Genomic DNA, 8,570 nt, shown 5'->3' on the forward strand with positions numbered 1-8,570 from the left:
ACATTAAATGTCAATATTAAGAAAACATAGGACACATTTTATCACAACCTAAAATTAACTGTCTTCAGAATGTCTCTGCGACAGAGTTTCAAAATCAGGAATTATGTCACTTACTGCCAGTCGTAGTTGATCACGAAGGTATTTGTCTGTCAGTCATGATCTAAATTTGGTTTTTACTATTTTCTTGTTGAAAATAATTTTTCACAAACGTAAGTTGTAGCGAACATGTCTTCAACAGAGCAAGCGAAAGGACGAAGCTTCGGATATTCATTCTTTGGCAAAGATTTGAAAAGTTCAACATTTCTCAAGTCCTTACATCTAGCTTTCATTTAACATCACATTGTAAATCTGTGAGTTTAAATTGAAGATCTAACCATATTATTCGTACATCTGCTGAAAAAGGATTGATGTAGAGATAATAATAATAATAATAATAATAATAATAATAATAATAATAATAATAATAATAATAATAATAATAATAGCTGCTTTAACTTTTAATTTTTCATGAGTGACATATAATATAATGCCGTTTTATGTTATACAACCGTTTCCTCGTAATACTTGTGAACAAATCATACATTTAATATTCTCATCATATTGGCAGTAAAAAAATGTGTCCTCCCATCCTACTTGAAACTTTCGTTTTTATAGAGGTACATGGTTTCGAGAAAGACATTGGAAGATACTCCACTCGCAGGTCAGAGACAAATACAAATGGAACGGAGTTTGACTCCAGTGAGTGAGAGGGTGGGGGTTGGGGAAGGTAGGAAGCAAGAGAAATGCACAGCTATCATTGCGAGCCACAATGTACTCGTGAGTCACATTTTCGCCACGGCTGTCGTAATCACTGCCGTTCGAGTTTTTGTCACCGTTGGCTGTTAGTTGCACTTGTCTACATGAAGAAGTGGTTAGATTGGGCAGGACGGAACTCTATATTCATCCACGTCTTTGTGGCAAGCTACTATACGTTGTTTCAGTTACAGGAATAGAAACAAAGTGAAGTGCGGCATTTTACTTCGATCCAATGTAATCAATTTTTTACCAAATTGCACAAAAAGGGATACATTTCACTTATATGAGTGACAAATCACATTCGTAGCTTTCATTTGTGTACTCACATGACACTTTTTTTTTACCAGTTTTAATTTTTTATAGAAATGTTCTTTATGAAATTGCTAGTTAACACATATATTACCTTATTCATTTCAGGTTATAAGTGATGCAAGTTTCCAAATTCTGGATATAGTGGCACGTTGAAGAGGAAGTGCCCATGACTCTCGCATTTTCAATGAGATTAGAATTAAGAAGCGATTTGAACAGTATGAATTTGGACGCTTCATTTTGTTGGGGGATAGTGGTTATGGTGTACACAAATATTTGTTAATGCTTGTAAAGTGAATTACTCTACTTGTAATGTATTGTGTATTTTTGTATAAGCTTAACTGATGAATTCTATATGCTATAATTCATTAAATTTGTTTGATAAAATGTCTAAACTTGTAAATTGAATTAATCTGCTTTCTATATACCTCAATTATTGTGTAGTTCAACTAATTGTTTATGCCTTTAAATTGAATTAATCTGCTTGCTAGGTATTGTCTTAATTCAATTGTCTATGCATGAAAATTTAATTCATCTGCTTGCTATCTTTTTATACTTTTTTATACTATTTTAATTGTTTTTATACCTATTTGCAGCTGCTCTCGGGCTTGGGTTAGATTCCTGCTTGGACTGATTACCTGGATGGATTTTTCAGAGGTTTTCCCCAACATTACGGCAAATGTTAGGTAATAAGTGGCGAATCCTCGGCCTCACCTCATCTTGCCAAGAATTTGTGTAAATCTTGACTTGTTCCACATCTTAAAGCTTCTATGGAACACAATAAATTAAATTTAAAAAAAAAATGAAATACTGTGTTATTATTCTAAATGATCATGGACAGAATCCAATGAAAAGTAAGGGAGAATGTTAAACGTTTGTATACCACGTAATGTAACTGTGTACACCAATCACACTATTACTTTCTTATATTATATGTTTTTTTATTGTTTAAGTTTAAAAGATTATCATTTTGTTGGAAATTATTTCATTCTAACATCTAAGAAAATATAAGATACTATAAGTTATGTGAACTGACTGCACAAATCACTGGTGTGCACTTACTTTGTATTTCATGTCAATTTTATTTCTTATGAATCACTTATACATTCGTTTCTTGGGTTGCTATACCTGCAATATACACCTTAATTTTTAATATTCTAATTATTATTATCATTATCATTATTATTATTATTATTATTATTATTATTATTATTATTATTATTGCAGCAGTCCAGTACCTGTTTGTATCACTGAGCGAGTATCCCCAGCTTAGTTTGTGCAGTTCATTTTTGAAATGTTAAAAAAATGGACTCCAGAGAATTACAATTTACAAAGAGAGTTCTCTTCAGCCTTAGCCATCTGCACAAGTTGGGAGATGCAAGATACGCCCGAGAAATAGGGATGGGAAGTGTAGTACAGAATGCCATGTGAGTGCAATGACCATTCAGACACTACACAGTAAAGGTGTGCATAAATTGTAAAGAAATTATTTAGAAAGAAAAAAGAGAACTATTAATGATAATTTCTTTATAATATAAACGTTTCCTCGATAAAAGAGAAATAGTACCAATTTTTCATAGGGCATTTTGTAAACCTGTACTCATTTGCAAGCATATTCTGGGGTATACATGTAACCAGATTGGTGTAGGCCTTCATTTAGAGGTTGGTATACAGAAGGTTAATATACATACTGTACCGTGTGACAAATTACTTTCTATGCTTCCTTATTTATAGAAGTCACTGAAAACCATTATAGTCCATATATAAACATCTTCGTCAATTCGAAGTAAAACAAAAAGTTGAAGTATGTATAACGTGGAATGTTGCTAATAAACATATTTGAATCAGTAATTTCTGAAAGGGTTTTATTTCAAAATCTCATCTGCATAAAAATCGCCTTACTGCAGGATTAGGGCCCTCTGAGAAGTGCTGTGAATATTGTGAAGCCTGCATAGATCTGAATAAAATACATGGAATAATACCCATCATCAGAAAGGCGTATTCAAGTGAGAATATGATAGCGTTCTAAATTGATTTTAGCAAAAAGATTGGATAAAGTCCTTTTAGAAATGACTGATTTAATTATAGAGTTACTGTCTAATAAAGAAAAACTCTCACATAAATTACTCCAAGTATAAATAGTGCATCCAGTGCTAATGCCCACACGTCACTGAAACAGATGGCAGAATGCGATTATTTTTTAATAGGATTTTATGATAATATACCTTTCCATTATGTACAATAAGTTCAATATAAAAATATTTGATTTTAGGCACTGGCACCATAGATAGCACGTTCTTATGTCTTGGAGAACTTTCACAAATAAACATCAAAGAAAGGTTAATATTTGAGGAGAAAAATTCGCTCCGGCACCGGGGATCGAACCCAGGTCCTTGATTCTACATACCAAGCACTCTGACTACTGAGCTACGCCGAATTCAATCCACAGCACCAGATGGAACCCTCCTCCTTCAATGTTTCTCTTTTTGGCCTGACTCCATGTTAGGTATATATGTTGACGTATATGTCCAATGTCAACTGTCATTATACTAGGAGCGCACTCAGCTGAGTGACTTGTTTGGCCGGGAATCCGCAGTTAAGTGCACAGTAATCTGTACAGACATATGCACTGCAGCTATGAGAATATTATAGACATATTAATTGTCAATATTACAGATATTATTCTGTAGGACAAATTAATAAGTCTATAATATCAAAGAAAGGGGTAATATAATGGGAACTCAGGGGTTCTGTAAATTAAATTAAAACTCGTATGTAGGTTTAAACTTCGCTTCATACAATAATTTTATTCATATTTTGCATATTCACTTATTTCTAAGTTACAAACTATTGTACATTCTAAGGACAAAGGGGGAAAAGCCAAACAAAGCATATCAACATAATACAAGAGTAAGCAAACGCCATTACAAAAAAAAAAAGAAAAACAAAATCGTTTAGCATAGAGTGAGAGTATTAAGAAAATAAATATAGACCTTTATTTTTCTCCTCATTCCTAAGTTCCATATTCATTTCAGGTTGTAAGTGATGCAAATTAGTAACTTCTGAATGAGTTTCATGCAAAAATACAGACGAGTCACCAGTAAAATGATCACAAGAAATGAGTGAAGCATTGCAGATTTAGCCCTGCATTGGAAAGAATCCTGCGACCAGATATTTACTCTAACATACAAGCTACATATTCAATTTACCTGAAGGGGTTAGGTACAGCTTACAGCAGTAAAATTTTGCAAATATTCAACATTTTTTCCACCATTACTGTACCTTGTACAATTATGAAAATTAGTACGTGTAAAACACTGTCCTTCTACTATATGAAAAAAATAGTTTTACGATTGGAAAAAATATTTATATATATATATTTTTTTCTAAATTCAAAATGTTGACAGTTCACTGTGCAGTGATGAAGCATTTCCCTCATAACTAAAAAACTATCCAACATTTTGCGATGAAATTTGTTGTGTATTTATGCATGTCATACCTACAATATGATGCAAAATCACATCTCTACCTTTGGTAGACTGTCTGATAAAAAATAAATTCATTTAAAGAAGTGGTGAAATATAAGTATTTTCTTCTAACACAAAATAAAACAAAATATTATTTATTAAGGAATGTAGTTGAAAGAGCATGATATTGTAAACATGAGTTTCAGCAATGTATAAAAGAGAGAACATTACACTGAAGTACTACATTTCCAGTTTTTGTCCATTGTACAACTCAAACCAAGAAACAGATTCGGAACACCTCAAATCTGTGCCTCAGTGGCTGACCATGACAATATCTTTGAAAAATATTGGAGTGCAAGAGGTCAAATGACTTTATTGTCAAATGCCTGGCATTAGAAAACAACATTTCCAGCTTTTCATTAGGCCCTCCCCCTATTCTTTTCTTTCTAATTGTGTTTTCTTAACATTTCCATTTCTAATAATAATTTTGCTTTTTTCAATTCATGGATCAATTCATTAGAGACTTCCAAGCCTAAATTAAAGACTCTGAATTAAATTTCTCTACTAATAATACCTTAATTGCATAGTTATAGACATAAGTGTAACTAAATTGCTTTAGGTAGGTACTTAAACCTGCATCAGGGAATATGTTCCAACTGAGGAACTACAGGTTTGATGAATGATGAATCCAGCAAAAACAAAAAAATAAATAAATAAATAAGTAACCTGTCTTATAAATCAGCAAAACTCTTAACCGACATTAAAATAAGAAAAAGGAACACACACATAAGTACAGAATTCACTAAACAACAATGTGAAAATAAAAAGTTGAGAACACTACTAGAGCCCAATATACAGTAATACTAATAGTCCTCAATCTGATGCAGTTGCCCCATTCAGCTTAGAAACTAGCCACAACTGTCCAGCAGCATATCTCCATCAAATAAACTTGTTACACTCATAACACTGTGTAGCATGCAACAACACAAATATAATAATGAACGAGGAATACTTACTACTCTACGCCAAACTCCAGAAAATGATTGGGACAGAAGAATTTCAAGTTCCTATATACTGCTGGGAAGCTCGCAAGGAAATGAAGTAGACAAGAACTCAAGAAAATTTCACTACTAGTGCTACTATTACCATCACCACCACCATTACCACTACTACTAAGTTACATTTCTAGTTCTTTCATTTGTCTCAGATAATTTTTAACTTTGCCTTTAATAATATTTTATTTCTAATAACAATTTTGTTTTCTGCAATTCATAGAACTTCTCATCACGTTTAATTTTTGGGCTTCATGCTTAGGAGGAACACTTCTTCTTCATACTCTGTCATTCTCGATGATCTTGCAGCAGAGTCCTATGGAAAGACGAAAAAAATGTTAATCATTTGCATACTACTGTACACAAAAGACACTACTTCTTATCAAAACTGTGAATTTTTTTAATTGTCTAAATTTGAAAATTTATCACATTGTTTGAAATTATCCATTTGATCCAAACATGCACTCCTGTCATTATTCTTAGGGCTTTCTATTGTAACACAATAAGAGGTAATCTATGTTTACATCACCACAACTACAGATTACATAGGCGTATGAGGTTTTGTCTTTTCAGTGCTGTAATAAATATGAGTTTGATATATATTTTATAAATCACTTACTAGCGTTCTACAAACACACAAGATAATGAAATTTTATAGCTGACCATCAATTTGGATTCTACAAATTTCTTATGCTTATGTAGGTAATTCTAACCTCAAATAATGCTATTTCTTTTGACGTAGTAGAGAAAAGGATATCTCAGAAATCTCTAGGCGTTCCTACTGCCCTTTAAAATAAGATCTCAGTTTCGATAATTCTTGTACACAATATATTAGGCCTACGTTAAGGTATGATTGATAATTGTGTGGGTTGACATCAGATGTTTGTGGCCCAATCCCCTATGGGTATTTACAAAACCATATTATCCAAACTGCATTTATGGTAGTTGAGTATAGGCGTAGCTTGCATTTTCACGATTGTTGTGAATTACATTTTACTAGCATTATCAGCTATATTCCTACAAGATACATTATTTACGTTATATTAATTAGGCTACCAAGTACCTATTCAGAGTAGCCTTAGGTGACATAATCATACCAGAGCCACATTAAACATTTACCATGAAGTAATAAGCCTATCTCACTTACAAAAATATGTCATAAGAACCAAAAACACATACCTCATATGTTAACATTCCATATCGTACGTCATCAATTTCGGGAGCAGGGCATCCTCCACCAGTTGTTTTTAGTTATTTCTTCAACTAAAGTAAATAAATATATACTGAATTAGAATAATTCACTCTTTGAAGTCCAATATTTCATAATAGTTACGTCTAGGCCTAACCTAAAAATATTACGTATAATATTATAACATTTCTACTTACATTTTCGACATTTCTTCTTATATAGTCGAATTCCCGCACGCTGCCATGTATATTTCTTGCTTTTTACCACAGAAGAAAAAACAAATAGTTTATTGTAGTTTAATATCGCCAATAACCTCACAAATAAACATAAACGATCCGGAATCGCTTGCGTATGAGCATGACAATTGCCAGTCTGCACATGCGCAGTAGCATTTTCAGCATCGTGTAACAGTTTCCAAAGCTAATATGCCGACTAACGTAGCCACTGATTAATCGGCGTCTCTGAATCCTGTAAAAGTAACATGGCTATAACCGGGACTAGTTTAGAACGCTCGTAGCATGGGTTAGCGCGATGTCTATGAATAGGGCCCTAGAGTTCCTTTATAATGAGAGTTGAGACGTTGACCCCAACAACAATTAAAATATGTAATGATTTGATAGCGCTGAAAATGGAAAAACAAAACTCTTACGAGAAGTAAAACCATATACCTATATTATATTATTATACAAATATTTAACGAATTCGATACTTAATTTTATAATGTATTATATTATTTTATAATATAATGTATTATATCTGAAATATAAAATATTATTATTACAACTAGTTTGTCACTGAGAAATAAGGAAAAGCTGTTAACTTTAATTTATTTGAAGCAAAGCGTTACTGGATTATGCAATAAGGTAGGCGATGTTTGGATCCTGTGCCTTAACTCTATTCTCAATTAATTATCTTAGCGTATGCTCGATTACACTACCTCTAGCGCTTGAAAGTGGAACTAGCCGCGGGCGCACAGAGAAACAAAACACAGGAAAATTCGCTCAGTGTCCATTCTTTATAATCCCTATTCGCTGGTGAAACTTTCGTAATGCCACCAAAGCTATGATTGTATGACTGAGGACAAAGCTTGCAGATGTATAAGCGAAGTACGAGGAAGTACTCAGGGTTAGTACAGCTGCATCGTCTATAATGGTATTGTGAACTCTATGAAGGTCTTTCATTGTAGCTTAACAGTCTTCGGCTATTTAAATGGTAAGACTTTAATTCAATAAGATATAATTATTTAGCCATGTATGGTTATGAAAGTCATTTGAACATTTACAGAAAATGGTTTAACCTAAACGATTGGAAATTAAGAGTATTCCTGAAACCTAATAACGTGAAATGCGCTGTATTTTTATATTTCTGTACAAGAATTTAATGATAATAATTACCGATGTCAATTAGATTTTTTTTCACTTACTTGCCGAACAGAGTAATACATTCTACCCATAATTCACGTCACACGCATATTGCCTTTACAGATCGCCATTACTCAAACGATGGGTGAACACGAAATCTCATTTTATCCATTTCATTGACTATGTTGGTGAAAGAGAATGTTTACAAGCTTCATAAATCTTGTAGAAGAATTACAAATCTAAAGAAAATACCTTACCTGCAATCCATAGCCCTCATATCCTATTCATAGTATGAATGTCTCGACACCAACAAAACTTTGCACAACTAAGTGAAACACTAACACAAATATCTTCCAAGAAACAGCCACTGTACGAAATAAAGATCACACGCAACGGT

General features: G+C 32.9%; 1 long non-coding RNA gene across 1 annotated transcript; it reads right to left on the minus strand.

The window, feature by feature from the left end:
- Positions 1 to 3,880: 3,880 nt before the first annotated feature.
- Positions 3,881 to 7,243, minus strand: LOC138696858 (uncharacterized). Its single transcript, XR_011331480.1, has 2 exons — positions 6,803 to 7,243; positions 3,881 to 5,939 (listed from the first exon to the last, which is right to left on the minus strand). It is a non-coding gene; the product is annotated as an uncharacterized lncRNA (long non-coding RNA).
- Positions 7,244 to 8,570: the final 1,327 nt, after the last annotated feature.

Source organism: Periplaneta americana, chromosome 1 (genome assembly GCF_040183065.1).
Source record: "Periplaneta americana isolate PAMFEO1 chromosome 1, P.americana_PAMFEO1_priV1, whole genome shotgun sequence".
Taxonomy (NCBI): domain Eukaryota; kingdom Metazoa; phylum Arthropoda; class Insecta; order Blattodea; family Blattidae; genus Periplaneta; species Periplaneta americana.